The sequence below is a fragment of the Carlito syrichta genome, unplaced genomic scaffold (assembly GCF_000164805.1).
Source record: "Carlito syrichta isolate Samal-C Ts95f unplaced genomic scaffold, Tarsius_syrichta-2.0.1 Scaffold304046, whole genome shotgun sequence".
Taxonomy (NCBI): Eukaryota; Metazoa; Chordata; class Mammalia; order Primates; family Tarsiidae; genus Carlito; species Carlito syrichta.
The window spans coordinates 22,923-38,275 of NW_007248142.1; the positions used below are offsets into that span (position 1 = coordinate 22,923).

A 15,353-nucleotide genomic window follows, 5' to 3' on the forward strand; every position below is an offset into this window, starting at 1 on the left:
AGAAATGCGATTGTCTTTTGCACATTTATTTTGTACCCTGAGACTTTGCCAAAGTCCTTTATCAGTGCAAGGAGGCTTTTGACACACTCTCTTGAGTTTTCAAGGTACACGATCATGTCATCTGCAAAGAGAGATAACTTGACTTTCTCTTTTCCTATCTGGATATCCCTGATCACCTTCTCTTTTCTGATTGCTCTAGCCAGAACTTCCAATATTATATTGAACAGGAAGGGAGAAAGTGGGCATCCTTGTCTTGTTCCAGTTTTCAGGGGAAACAATTCCAATTTTTGTCTGTTTAGGAGTATGCTAGCTCTGGGTTTCTCGTAGATGGCTTTTACTATTTTGAGGTATGTTCCATGTATGCCTAGATATTCGAGGGTTTTTATCAAGAAGGGGTGCTGACCCTGAAGAAATACAAAAGATTATCAAAGATTACTATGTACACCTGTATGGAAACAAACTTGATAACCTAAATGATAACGGAGGACTTTCTGACATCACAACACCTCCCAAGGTTGAAACAAGAAGTCATTGAGACACTAAATAGACCAATAACAACCCAGGAAATTGACTCTGTCATAGAAAAACTACCTTCAAAAAAAAAGTCCTGCACCGGATGGCTTTCCAGCAGAAATCTACAAAATGTACAAGAAGGAACCGATACTTATCCTTTTGAAAGTATTACCGGCAATTGAGAGAGATGGAATTCTCCCCAAATCATTTTACGAAGCTAACATCACACTGATACCCAAACCAGGTACAGATCCAACAGAAAAAGAGAACTACAAGTCAATATCCCTTATGAACATAGATGCAAAAGTCTTCAACAAGATTCTAGCGAATCGGGTCCAAAATCATCCACAATGACCAAGTAGGCTTCATCCCCAGGATGCAGGTCTGGTTCAATATTCACAAGACCATAAATGTAATTAAAAACATCAACAGATATAAAAATAAGAACCACATGATTATATCATTAAATGCAGAAAAAACTTTTGATAGAATGAAAAAAAAAGCATCCCTTCTTCATAGAAACCCTTAAACACCTAGGTATAAAAGGAACATACCTCAAAATAGTAAATGCCATCTACGATAAACCCACAGCTGACATATTGCTAAATGGACAGAAACTGGAAACATTTCACCTAAAAACTGGAACAAAATAAGGTTGCCCACTCTCACCTCTTTTGTTTAACATTGTGTAGGAAGTCCTAGCTCAGGCAATTAGACAAGAGAGGAAAAGAAGAAGTCAAGTTATCCCTCTTTGCTGATGATATGATCCTATACTTTGAAAATCCAAGAAAATCTGTCAAAAACCTGCTTGTACTGATAAAGGACTTTGGCAAAGTATCACGGTCCAAAATAAATGTCCAAAAGACAGTTGCATTCCTATACACCAACAACAAGCAGGCAGAGACACAAATTAAAAGCACAATCCCATTCACAATAGCCACAAAAAATTGAAATATCTTAGCATCTTCCTAACCAGAGAAGTGAAAGACCTTTACAATCAGAACTACAAAACACTGTGCTCAAAGAAATCCAAGAAGACACAAACAAATGGAAAAAATATTCCATGCTCATGGAGAGGAAGAATCAACGTTGTTAAAATGTTCATCCTACCAAAGGCAATCTACAGATTCAACGCAACCCCCATTAAGTTACCAACATCATTCTTCTCAGACCTAGAAATGATAATACAGAAATTCATATGGAAACATAAATGACCACGAATATCTAAAACAAGCCTTAGCAAAAGAAACAAAGCAGGAGGTATTACACTTCAAGACTTTAAACTTTACTATAAGGCTACAGTGATCAAGACAGCCTGCTATTGGTACAAGAGCAGGCACATAGACCAATGGAACAGGATAGAGATTCTGGAAGCAAAGCCTCAATATCTCAATCAACTCATCTTTGACAAAGCCTCCAACAACAAACACTGGGTAGAGGAGAAAATATTCAGTAAATGGTGCTGGGAAAAACTGGCTGATCACATGCAGAAGATTGAACCAGGACCCCTACCTATCACCATACATAAAAATTAACTCTAAATGGATCAAAGACCTAAACATAAAACCTCAAACTATAAGAATCTTAGAAAACACAGAAGACACCCTTATGGAAATTGGAACTGGCAACCAATTCCTATCAGAACCCTAAATGCCCATAACTCAAGAAATAAGAAAGACAAATGGGACCTCATCAAACTAATGAGCTTTTACAAAGCAAAAGAAACCATCAAGAGAGCAGAGAGACAGCCCACAGAATGGGAAAAAATATTTGCCAAGTGTATATCTGACAAAGGCCTAACATCTAGGATCTACAAGGAACTCACATGCGCCGAAGGAAAAAAACAAACAGCCCCATTAAAAAGTGGGCAAAAGACATGAATGGACACTTCTCAAAAGAAGGTGTACAGGCAGCCAACAGACACATGAAAAGTGCTCAGCCTCACTCAATATCAGAGATATGCAAATCAAAACCACATTGAGATACCACCTAACCCCAGTAAGAATGGCCATCATTAATAAAACAAACAAAAACAAATGCTGACAAGGATGTGGAGAAAAAGGAACACTTCTGCACTGCTGGTGGGAATGCAAACTAGTGCCACCTCTTTGGAAGACAGTGTGGCGTTTTCTGAAAGAACCTGAAATTGACCTTCCATATGACCCAGCAATCCCCCTATTGGGAATATACCCAGAAGAACTCAAGTCATTCTACTAAAAAGATACCTGCACATGCATATCTGTTGCAGCTCTATTCACATTACCAAAAATATGGAACCAACCATGCTGCCCATTGAAGCTGAACTGGATTTTAACAATTATGTTACATATACACAATGGAATATTGTGCAGCCATAAGGACAAACAAATGGACTTTGCAACAATTTGGATGGATTTAGAATCAATCATATTCAGTGATCTGTCACAGAAACAAAGAGCAGAGTACCATATGTTCTCACTCATAAGCAAACCTTGAACAATTATAATACTGTGAGAAGGTGATTAGTAGTAATGCGAAACTGTCAGGGGAGGGGGGTGGGACTGGCAGTTGAGGGAAACTGCTAGGGGAGGAAGGGGCACACCTCATCAATAAGGGTACCTGCATAATCAATGTTTGTATACTTAACGCTGAACTGTACCCCACAACTTTTTTTTTTTTTTTGAGTTAGAGTCTCACTCTGTCGCCCAGACTGGAGTGCATTGGCACGTTCCCGGTCACCGCAGCCTCGACCTGCTGGGCTCCGGCGATCCTTCCGCCTCAGCCTTCAAAGTAGCTGGAACTACAGGCGCGCACTACCATACCCAGTTAATTTTTTGATTTATTGTAGAGATGAGGTCTTACCAAGTTGCCCAGGCGGGTCTCGAACCTGCGGGCTCAGGCAATCCACTCACCTCAGCCTCCCAAGGCGTGGGATTACAGGCTGAGCCACTGAGCCCAGCTACAACTTTATAATTATAAATAAATAAATAAATAAATTTAGAGGTAAAAAAGCATAATTATAACCACAGCATGAATACAGTGTTAAATTTAATTAAAATAAAAAATGAGAGGGTGTTCAACTTCCATTTTAAAGACAAAGCAGTAGATTGATTGCATTTTTCTTCCAATAAATAAACTATACCAAGCATCTTTTGTGGCTCCAATAAAAATTAAACTATTAATAGAAACTAGTAGCTGAAGGAAAACTGGAAAATTCACAAATATATGGAAATTAAACACATTCTTGAATAATTATTGAGAGACAAAGAATAATTCAAAAAAGAAATTAAAGTACCTCAAGACAAAGAAATATAAAAACAAAACATACCAAAACTTATGGTATTCAGCAAAAGCACTATTTAAGAGGGAAGTTTATTATGATAAATCCCCATGTTAAAAAAGAACAATCTAAAATAAAAACCCAAACTTTATATCTCAAAAGACTAGAAAAAGAAGAACAAGCTAAGCCCAAAGTTAGCAACAGGGAGGAAATAATGAAGCTTATGAAAGAAATAAATGAAATTAAGATTTTATTTTTTGGAAAGAAAAGAAAGTTGACAATTTTTAGCTAGAGTGAAAAAAAAGAGAAAACACTCAAATAAATAAAATCACAAATAAAATATTACAACTACTCCCTTAGAAACAAAAAGGATCATAAGAGACTAATATGAACAATTATATGCCAACAACCTAGATAACTTTCAAAAAATGCATAAATTCCTAAACATGTAAAATATATCGAGTAGTCATAAAGAAATAGAAAATCTAAACAGATCTATAACTAGTATAAAGATTAACTAATTAAAAACCTTCTAACAAAGAAAACCCAGGTTTAGATGCCTTCACAGATGGATTCTATCAAACATTAAAGAAAAATTAATGACAATTCTTCTCAAACTCTTTCAAAAAGTTGAACAGGAAGGAACATTTCTCATTTTACAAGGTCAGCATTACCCTTACACCAAAACCAAACAAGAACACCACACAAAAGAAAACTACAGGCCAATATCCCTGATGAATATAGATGCTAAAATTCTCAAAAAATATTAGAAAATAGGACCCAACAGCATATTAAATGAATCAAACATCATGACCTTTTTTCTGGGATGCAAGGATGGTTTAACACACACAAATATATAAATCTATAAATGTGACATACCATATTAACCAAATAAAGAAAAATAATGATCATATCAAAAGATGCAGAAAAAGTACTTGACAAAATTCTGAAAATAGAAGTAGAGCATCTCAACATAATTAAGGTCACATACGGAAAATCTATAGCTAACATCATAATCAATGGAGAAAAGCTGAAACCTTTTTCTCAAAGAACAAGGACAAGGGGAGGATGTCTACTCTCATCAGTTCTTTCAACATTGTACTGAAAGTCCTAGCCACAGGAATCAGGCAAAAAAAATTAAAAGACAACCAATTTTTTTAATTAAATTTTTCTTGTTAGTCAATGGTATAATCTTATGCATAGAAAACCTCAAAGGCTTTATAAAAAGACTGTTAGTACTAAGAAACAAATTCAGTAAAGTTGTAGGATGCAAAATCAACATATAAAAATCACTGCATTTCTATACACTAGCAATGAACTATCTGAAAAGGAAATTAAGACAACAATCACATTTATAATAGCACAAAAAGAATACAATACTGATAAATAAACCTTACCAAGAAGTGAAAGACTTGTATCTGGAAACTACAAAACATGAATGAAAGAAATTAAAGAAGACACAATTAAATGAAAAGGCCACGTTCATGAGGTGTAAGACTTAACACTGTTCAAATGTCCATATTATTCAAAGCAAGGTTGATTCAACATATGCAAATCATTAAATGTGTACACTGCATAAATAGAAGGAAGAACAAAAACCACATACGATGATCTCAATAGATTCAGGAAAAGCATTTGATAACATTTGACATCCATTCATGATTTAAAAAAAAAAACCTTTGAAGAAAACATCTTTCTTCTAAAGTCGTTCCTTCACATACCCTTTTCTGGATTTCATTCTTTTGTATCAGACTTGTAAATGTTGTGATTTCTCTGCACTTATTAATAGCTTTGTTTTACTTGTCCTGTGCACTCTACATTTTCCTCATGAATTTCTATAACTTTTAATATCATTTATATGACAGCACCCAAATTGCTATTATTCACCCTGATTCTCTTGCTTCATACTATTCCCCTCTTTGGTGATGATGTATCAGCACAGTGACCCTCTCTATTCTTGATAACTTTGTTTCCATCTGAGGATCTTAGCACAAGTTTCCCTCTGCTTGTAATGCTGTATAACTTGCGCTCTCCCTTTTGCAGACATAAATTCTCAGCTTAAATGTCATCTCATAAGAGAGGTCTTGTCTTCCCTGAACATACAACTGGCTCTCCCTATTGTAAGCACTCATAACATCTGGATTGTTCAGAGACAAAAAGAACCATACTTTCTTCCATAGCATTTATCATCATATGAAATTACCTAATTTTTTAATTTGTTAAAATATTTTTGTCTGTATTATTCCACAGGAATGTAAATTCCCCAATGGCTGGTAATTATATGATTTTTGTTAACTATAGAACAGGGTCTAATATAAAATATGCATTAAAATATATGTAAACTGACTAAACATTCATTTTTCCACTTGACTGCTTTACCTGACACAATATCCCCAGAACCTAATATAGAACCTTGTTCATTGTAGGTTCTTAAATATTGACTGAATGAATGACCCAAGTAATTCATCTCTTTTTTCTTTAACTTCTATACTTTATACCCAACTCCCTACTGTATAGTTTCACTGGATATCTCTAAACAACCTCAAATTTGATATGTCTAAGGCTTTATCTCCTTCTTTCTCTATAGTTGTTATTAGCAAGACAATCCATGTATTTGCCCTAGTGAGAAATCTAGAGTCATTCTTTGCTTATTATCTCTAAAATAGAAACAACAAAGTAATACTTATTTTATAATGTTTTAAGTGCATTAAGTGAAGGAATCAAAGTTCCTATCACGATTACATATAGTATCTATAAATATTAGCCATTATTAGTTTTCATAGATTATAAGATTCAGTCTTTTCACATCTCTGAACTCAAAATATATTTTGATATCAATAATGTATTATAACTGGGTACACATTTAATTAATCATTAATTAAAGGGGATTTGTTTCAATTAGAGCATTAGATAATGATGTCCTTTTTATCGATAGTGTCTTAAATGTAACAAAAATACAGTAATGTAACTTTTTCTCTCCAATATGTCCATGAATATTAAAGTAATAATAGGTCATGTCAAATATACTTCAAATTCATATTTTTTTCTTTCTCTACCCATGGTTGTAATCTTACTTTAGACTCTCGTTTTCTCTTATCCAAATGCTGAAATAGCCCCCTGAATGATTTCTCTGCTTCCTATATTACCTTTCTCCAATGTGTGTGCTATATTTATGCCAGGGTGATCATGACTCTCTCACACCTATTTCACTTTGTTATCTGCACAAATGCCTAGAGAATAAACTCCAGATTTTTTCTTAGGGTACACAAAGTTCTGACTCTCTCTCTAGTCTAATATAAAATATGCATTCATTTTTCCACTTGACTGCTTTACTTGCCACAATATCCCCAGAACCTAATATAGAACCTTGTTCATTGTAGGCTCTTAAGTATTGACTGAATGAATGACCTAAATAATTCATCTCTTTTTTCTTTAACTTCTAAACTTTATACTCAAATCCCTACTGAATAGTTTCACTGGATATCTCTAAACAATCTCAAATTTGATATGTCTAAGTCTTTATCTCCTTCTTTCTCTATAGTTGTTATTAGCAAGCCAATCCATGCATTTGCCCTAGTGAGAAATCTAGAGTCATTCTTTGCTTATTATCTCTAAAATAGAGACAACAAAGTAATACTTATTTTATAATGTTTTAAGTGCATTAAGTGAAGGAATCAAAGTTCCTATCACAATCACATATAGTATCTATAAATATTAGCTATTATTAGTTTTCATAGATTATAAGATTCAGTCTTTTCACATCTCTGAACTCAAAATATATTTTGATATCAATAATGTATTATAACTGGGTACACATTTAATTAATCATTAATTAAAGGGGATTTGTTTTAATTAAAGCATTAGATAATGATGTCCTTTTTATCGATAGTGTCTTAAATGTAACAAAAATACAGTAATGCAACTTTTTCTCTCCAATATGTCCAAGAATATTAAAGTAATAATTAGGTCATGTCAAATATACTTCAAATTCATAATTTTTTCTTTCTCTACCCATTGTTGTAATCTTACTTTAGACCCTCGTTTTCTCTTATCCAAATGCTGAAATAGCCCCCTGAATGGTTTCCCTGCTTCCTATATTACCTTTCTCCAATGTGTGTGCTATATTTATGCCAGAGTGATCATGACTCTCCCACACCTAATTCACTTTGTTATCTACACAAATGCCAAGAGAATAAACTCCAGATTTTTTTTTATAGCACACAAAGCTCTGACTCTCTCTCTAGTCTTAGCCCTAAGCCCAGGCAAGTTGACCTCCTTTCTGTACTTGCAAATTACCTAACACCCCATGTTGTTTCACAAGCTCAGATCTTTGATCACAATGACCTATCTGTCTTGAATATACTTTGCATTTGTCTGTGCATCAGCTGGAATCATTCTGGCAATAAATAACAGAAAAGCAAGTAGCAGCTGCTTAAACAAATAGGAAAGTCCACAGGTTGGTATTCCAAGGTTGAAGCAATTGCCCAATAATGCTACTAAGGACCAAAGTCCTTTCTGTCTTTCAGACTTTTTTAACATTACAGACCTTCATCATCCTGCTTGGTCCTTTGCTATTTCAGATAGTCACTGAAACTTGAAGTATCACATATATTTTCCATGTGGGAAGAACAAAAAAAAAAGCATTTAGTGACATGCTCATTAAAACTTTTTTTTTTTAAGAAAGCAAATTTTTCCTATAAGCCCCACCCAACAGTTTTTCACTTGTCTCTCAAACTATATCAAATAGCCATATTTAGTCATTGAAGATGACTAGGGAGACAGATGTTGCTGGTTGTTCAACCAATGAACAGTGCCTGCTACAGTCTGCTTAGAAAATATTTTCTCATTTTTTGAGACTCAGCTCAAGAATTATATCTTAGAAATTCAGAAATTAACATAAATTATAAATATATTCATATTTACATAAACATATTAAGTACAAATGTATATACTGTATATACACTTTCATCATTAAATGATTTTTTTTATTTTTATTATAAAGATGTGGGATACAATTCAGGATCAGGTATACAAACATTGATCATGCAGGTACCCCTGTTGATGAGGTATGCCTCTCCCTCCCCTAGCAGTTTCCCTCAACTGCCAATCCCACCCCCTCAACCCCCACCGACAGTTTCCCATTACTGCCAATCGCTTTCTTATAGCATTATAATTGTTCAAGGTCCTCGTATGAGTGAAAACATATGGAACACTGTTCTTTGTTTCTGTGATAAATCACTGAATATGATTGACTCCAAATCCATCCAGGTTGCTGCAAAGTCCATATATTTATCCTTAAATGAATATTTATTAAGCACCTCATACATAGTACAAACTAGGTACTTTTCTAGACACTGAAAATACAGCCATGAACAACATCCTTGAGGAATTTACATTGTGGTGTTTTACACTTTGACTTTATATTTCCATTTATATTTTCATTTCCATTTCACAGACTACTTCTCAATAACAAGAATCCTCATTGAAGTAATAATTAAAACAACAAAAATCTGAACAATAGGAGGTTGATTAATTATAATAAAATAATAAAATGTAATTATTCAAAAATTTGCCTTAATATGTAGTGACATGAGAAGTTATCTACAATATATTTTTAATGAAAAAACTTACAGCGCAAAACATATACTAAAATTGCACTTTTAATAGGAAAAATCTATTCCAAAATATATGGACTCTCAAGGGGTTTAAAATAGCCAAAACAATTTTTTAAAAAGAACAAAGTTGGAAGACTCACACATTCTAATTTCAAAGTACAGTGAGAAATCTAGAGTCATTCTCTGCTTACAATCTCTAAAATAGAAACAAAACATTACAAAGACACAGTAATCAAAACAGTGTGGCACTGGCATAAAGTCAGACAAATAGATCAACTTAATGAAATAGAGAGCCCAGAAATGAACAAATAAACCCTTGTGTATATGGCCAAATGAGCTTAAACAAGGGTGCCAAGACAACTCATCAAGAAAATGATAGTCTCTTCAACAAAAGTTGTTGGAAAAACTGGATATTCACATGCAAAAAATGAAGTTAGACCCTTTTCTTATACTACATGCAAAAATTAACTTAAAATGAATTAAAGACATAAATGTATGGCCTAAAACTATAAAATCCTAGAAAAAATAGAGGAAAATCTTTATGACATTAGACTTGGCAATGATTTCTTAGATACAACACGGAAAGCACAGGTAACAAAAGCAAAAATAGACAAATGGAACCACGTTAAAATTTAAAAGTTTGTGCATGAAAGATATAATCAGCAGAGTGAAATAGCAATATAAAAAATGCAAAAAAATTCTTACATATCATATATCTAACAAGAAAATAATATTCATAATATATAAAGAACTCCTACAAGTCAACAACAAAAAAATTAAATAATTCCATTTTAAAACGCATGCAAAAGACTTGAACAGACATTTCTCCAAAGACATACAAATGACCAACAAACACTGAAAAGATATTCAACATTACTAATCATCAGAATTACAATATAACTTCACACTGTAAGAAAGGCTACTATAAAAAAAATACCAAGTGTTGGCAAGGATGGGAAAAAATTGGAGCCCTTGTGCATTGTTGATGGGATTATATAATGGTACAACTGCTATGGAAAAGTGTGAAGATTCCTCAGAAAAGTAAAAACAGAACTACCATATGATCTAGAAATTTCACTTCTGGGTATATAGCCAAAAGAGTTTAAAACAGAATCTTGAAGAGATATTTATACACCATGGTCACAACAGCACTATTCATAATAGTACTGAAGTAAAAGCAACACAAATGTCCATTGACCATATTGATATATAAATAATATGCATACATACATGCAATGGAATATTATTTAACCTTAAGAAGGAATAAAATTCTGATACATGCTTCAACATAGCTGAACCTTGAAGACATTTTGCTAAATAAAATAAGCTAGTCACAAAAAGACTGTATGATTTCATTTATATGAGGTATCTAAAGTAGTCAAAGTCACAGAAACATAAAGTTAAATGGTGGCTACCAGCGGTTGGAGGGACAGCAAAGGGAGATTATTTAATAGGTATAGAATTTCAGATTCGCAAGATGAAAAAATTCTGGAGCTCTATTTCACAATAATGGGAATAGAGTTAACCCTACTGAGCTATATGCTTTAAAATGATTAAGATGAGGAAAAAAATCCATGTCTGCATCTTCGTATATATTATTATATTTATAAACTAGAACTATTTAGGGACAGCTTATACATTATTTTCTATTTTCTTCATATGTATGTATACACACACACACACACACACACACACACACACACACACACACACACATATACAGAGGGTGCCAAAAAAATGTGTACACAGTTTAAGAAAGACAAAGACTGTATTAAAATTGTAATACTCAATACATACTGATAACAAAAGATAAATACAAGTCATGTTTGACTTCTGCAATTACAAATGGTGCTCAAGGTGGTTACTATCAGCGTCCAGACACTTCTGATTATGGCAAACTACTACACAACTTGTTGCTTTGCAAGGCCTCCCGGATCTTGCTTTGTGCACATCACACACGGTAGCATGCATCTCAAACTTATTATGAATGCGTGAAAATGTTAAGCATGTTGGAGGTTCTGTTGCATACTCACGCCTCCATAGCCATTGTACTTCCACAATGTTCTCAAATTTCCAAATACCATTTCAAAATGGTATTGAGCTCCTCGAATGACAACCATGCTTCCACCATTTTCTTTGCCCTGCCAGTCTCATGACAGCATTAATTTGATTAACACCATCTTTTGAGCAAATGTCATATGCACATTACTACTGTAATTCAACTTTAAAAAGTAATACATAAAAAACATCTCTTAAAATGTATGGTTCCCCCAGTATTTTACAATAAGCATATATTACTTTCATAATCAGAGAAATATTTGAAAAAAATTACAAATTGCTTTCTTCTATCTCTGTTCTCAGAGTAATGACCATTTATTTGTGCTTATATAGTCACCAGTAGAATTTGTTTATCGAATGAAATAATGACTGTATCACCAACCAGTGATAATAAATAATCCTTCAACAAGTTTGTTTAGCACAAATTAATAATTAAATTTAAGTAATTCTGCATTTAATATTTACCTATTGTTATTAAGTGCCTGTGATGTGCAGATGTGCCTGTATAGGTTTTGAGTAATAAATGGTTATTCCTTGAAAGCATCTTTTGATGAAGAGGGAGAAAGAGAAAGAAAGAGGACATGATTAGCTGTTAACACTAAAAAGCACGTCACGGAGGGGCCATTTTGGAAGAATTTTATCAAGCCTCACTTTTTCTGAGTATGGAGAATGCAAGAGACAGAGAGTGGAACTCTTAGACATCAAGGGTAGACCATGGAAATCCCAAATTTGAGCAAGTGTCAGAAGATTAAGAGTATCAGCCGGCTTCTGATCCACCAAGTGCTTTCACAGGAACCTCAGCGAGGGGGACCAAACGAAAAACACTTGCCCAAAATGACAAAATGCTCTGTTCAAACAGAATGCACTGACAACTCAAAACTTCGCAAGAAGAAACCCATTCCTCCACTCCCCTCTAAACTGTTGCCTGCTTCACCGGGACACTGTACGCGCCCGACGCCAACAATGAAAACTGAGCTCCAAAGGCCAGAAATTAGATGCATATAAGTACCTCTGTGCATATGCCTACCCACATGAAAAAAGAGGGAGGGAGCAGGATTGAGAGGAGTAGGAATCTGCGGCGGGGAGCACATCTCATCAACAAGGGTACCTGCATGATGGAATTTTGTTTACCTAACCCTGAATTGTACCCCACAACTTTAAAATTAAAAAAATTTTTTTTAAAAAGGCTATTCCTTGCACAGCAAAAGAGGCCAGAAACTGGACCAAAAAATTAAAGGCAAACAAGAGGGAAACGTCCCTGAGTAGTTCTGGGGAGGTTGATCTTCCTAAAGTGGCTCCTCTCCCCAGGAGGTGTTGCCTGCTCCAAAAGAGGCCACTACTGTCCTTGAGGGAGTTCATCAAGTTCTGGGGACCACATCTGCCCCGGAGGCTATGCTGGCCTCCTGGGCCAGAATTTCAGCCAGGGCCAGGACACCGGAGGTAGTGGAATCTCCACAGGAGGCCTGTGGTGACAGGTGGAGTGTGGTCCCTGGAACAAGCCTCCCTGCAGACACAGAAGGTTGAGTTCACCTCCAATTTCATACTGGGCTAGCCTGGGTTCCCGAAAAGCAAGGAGGGAGAGTGAGTGCTCTCTTCCTGCAATTTTCCACCCCCACACCTTGAAGACAATATGCCATGCCCCAGATGTGTTCACAGGAACAAGATCTTAATAAAAAGCCTCCGGTGGGAATAGAATGCCGGGAGAAAGGCCACATCTTTGTAATTAATGGCAGAAAGGATTAACAATCGATTCCGTGGTGCAGCTGATAGCTGAACCCTGGTCCTCACCACACATGCAGACTGGTGGGTCACAGATGTTCCCCTCAGACCCCCAGCAATGCCTGCAGCACCTTGGATTGGGATTCTCTTACATTGAAAAATGGAAAAATGTTTGGCAAATGACCGCTAATTCCAGTTAATAAGTAGAAAAATTCATCCATACCACCAAATGTCTCCCCTTCTAAAATAGAAATGACTTCAGCTGCTCTTTTAAGTGGACACTTCAGCTGAGCATTGAGAAATTTAGTAAAGAAATAATAGTTTGCACCTGTGCTGAATCTCTCTCCTCAAAATATTATTTTAGAAACCGCTCCATTACAATATGTATTCAACAATGTACAGTATTTTAAGGCAAATGGAAATGTTCATTCTCTCCCTCCCCGAAACACAATTTTTTACATTCAAAGTAACATTTTTCAATGTTTTATTAATAACCTGAAACTTCTATGGTTTGACTCTGGGATAAAAACACGAGACGCCTTGTATTATTTTCATTTACAGTTGTTTTGTATATTTCTGCTTCTTAAAATGTGTAAAGTTGCTTCCCACTCATAAATACATAATATATTGAATTTTAAATGTGTACATAAAGTAATTCATCTATTGTATTTAGGAGACCATCTTCATTTATGCAAATTGTTGTTAGTTAATGTGCTTAACTCAAGATTAAGTCAAAAAGCTCAATTTTCTTTTGTGAAATTCATTTGGTGTGGTTTGGTTTTTGTTATTGTTTGTTTGTTTGTTTGTTTGTTTGTTTGTTTGTTTGAGTCAGAGTCTCAATCTGTTGCCCAGACTGGAGTGCAGTGGCACACTCACATCCACCGCAGCCTTGACCTGCTGGGCTCAGGGATCCTCCCATTTCAGCCTTCCAAGTAGCTGGAACTACAGGCGTGCGTGCGTCACCATGCCCAGCTAATTTTTTGATTTATTGTAGAGACTAGGTCTCACCAAGTTGCCCAGGCTGGTCTTGAACCCCCGGGCTCAGACAGTCCTCTAGTCTCAGCCTCCCAAAGGTTGGGATTACAGGTGTGAATCATCATGCCCAGCCTCATTTGCTTTTTGAGGGGTTTTGTCGGGGGGTGGGGGATTGGGTTTTTTTTTGTTTTTTTTTTTTGAGTCGGAGTCTCACTCTGTCACTCAGACTGGAGTGCAGTGTCCGCTCCCGGCCGCCACCGCAGCCTGACCTGCTGGGCTCCAGCAAGGCGACCTCAACCTGCTGGACTCCAGCAATCCTTCAGCCTCAGCCTTCCAAGAAGCCGGAACTACAGGCACATGCTACCACGCCCAGCTAATTTCTTGATTTATTGTAAAAATGATTGTCTTGCCAAGTTGCCCAGGCGGGTCTCGGACCCGCGGGCTCAGGCAATTCACTCACCTCGGCCTCCCAAATGCAGGATTACAGGCTGAGCCACCGAGCCCGGCCTTACTTGTTTTTAAAACCACCTTGTTGAAGTCTGATTGACATACAAAAACCTGCACATATTTAATGTATCCAACTAAGTTTTATTAATTTTTAATTCTTTGTTTACTTTCTAAACTTAAAGTCCTTAAATTCTTGGAAAGGATCTGCTGGTTTTCATTTGTCCTGCGTTTCAAGGGGAGTTTCCAACATTATTTTATTGTTAGAAGTAAGGGATTTTTTTTTTATTGTCCCTTTAATGAAAATATTAAAAGTAATGCAGTGAAAAGAGTGGTGGAGTTGGAACATTTGTAACCATCATGATATAGACAAGAGGTTTAGGCAAGAATCATCAATAAATGTTGAAGTGAGAGGAAAATTTGAGAAGCAAGAGATTTTCCTGGTCTCATAGTTGTTCCCCTCCCTGCCTCTGCCCCTCCCCCAGTTGTTGGTGGCCAGAATTTTTCAGTGTAATCATTCATACACACATTTGTTTTGTATGTGTAGTTTCTAACACATTTCAATAAACTTAAAGTTCTGTACCAAAAAAAATGCAAGGCACCTAATGAAATTCATAGCAAGTCAAGATAATATTGGCTAGTATATAGTATTCTAGTGATCTGTTTTAACCAAAGTTAGAACCTAAATATATAACAAATTGAACATATTTCAAAAACTGTAACCGCAAGGATGAAATACCTATGGACCCCACACACCCCACCTGGGCTTC

General features: G+C 35.6%; 1 pseudogene; it reads left to right on the top strand.

Annotated features, from left to right (window-relative positions):
- Positions 1-12,237: 12,237 nt before the first annotated feature.
- LOC103261845 lies at positions 12,238-13,138 on the top strand (annotated as a pseudogene).
- The last annotated feature ends 2,215 nt before the right edge of the window (positions 13,139-15,353 follow it).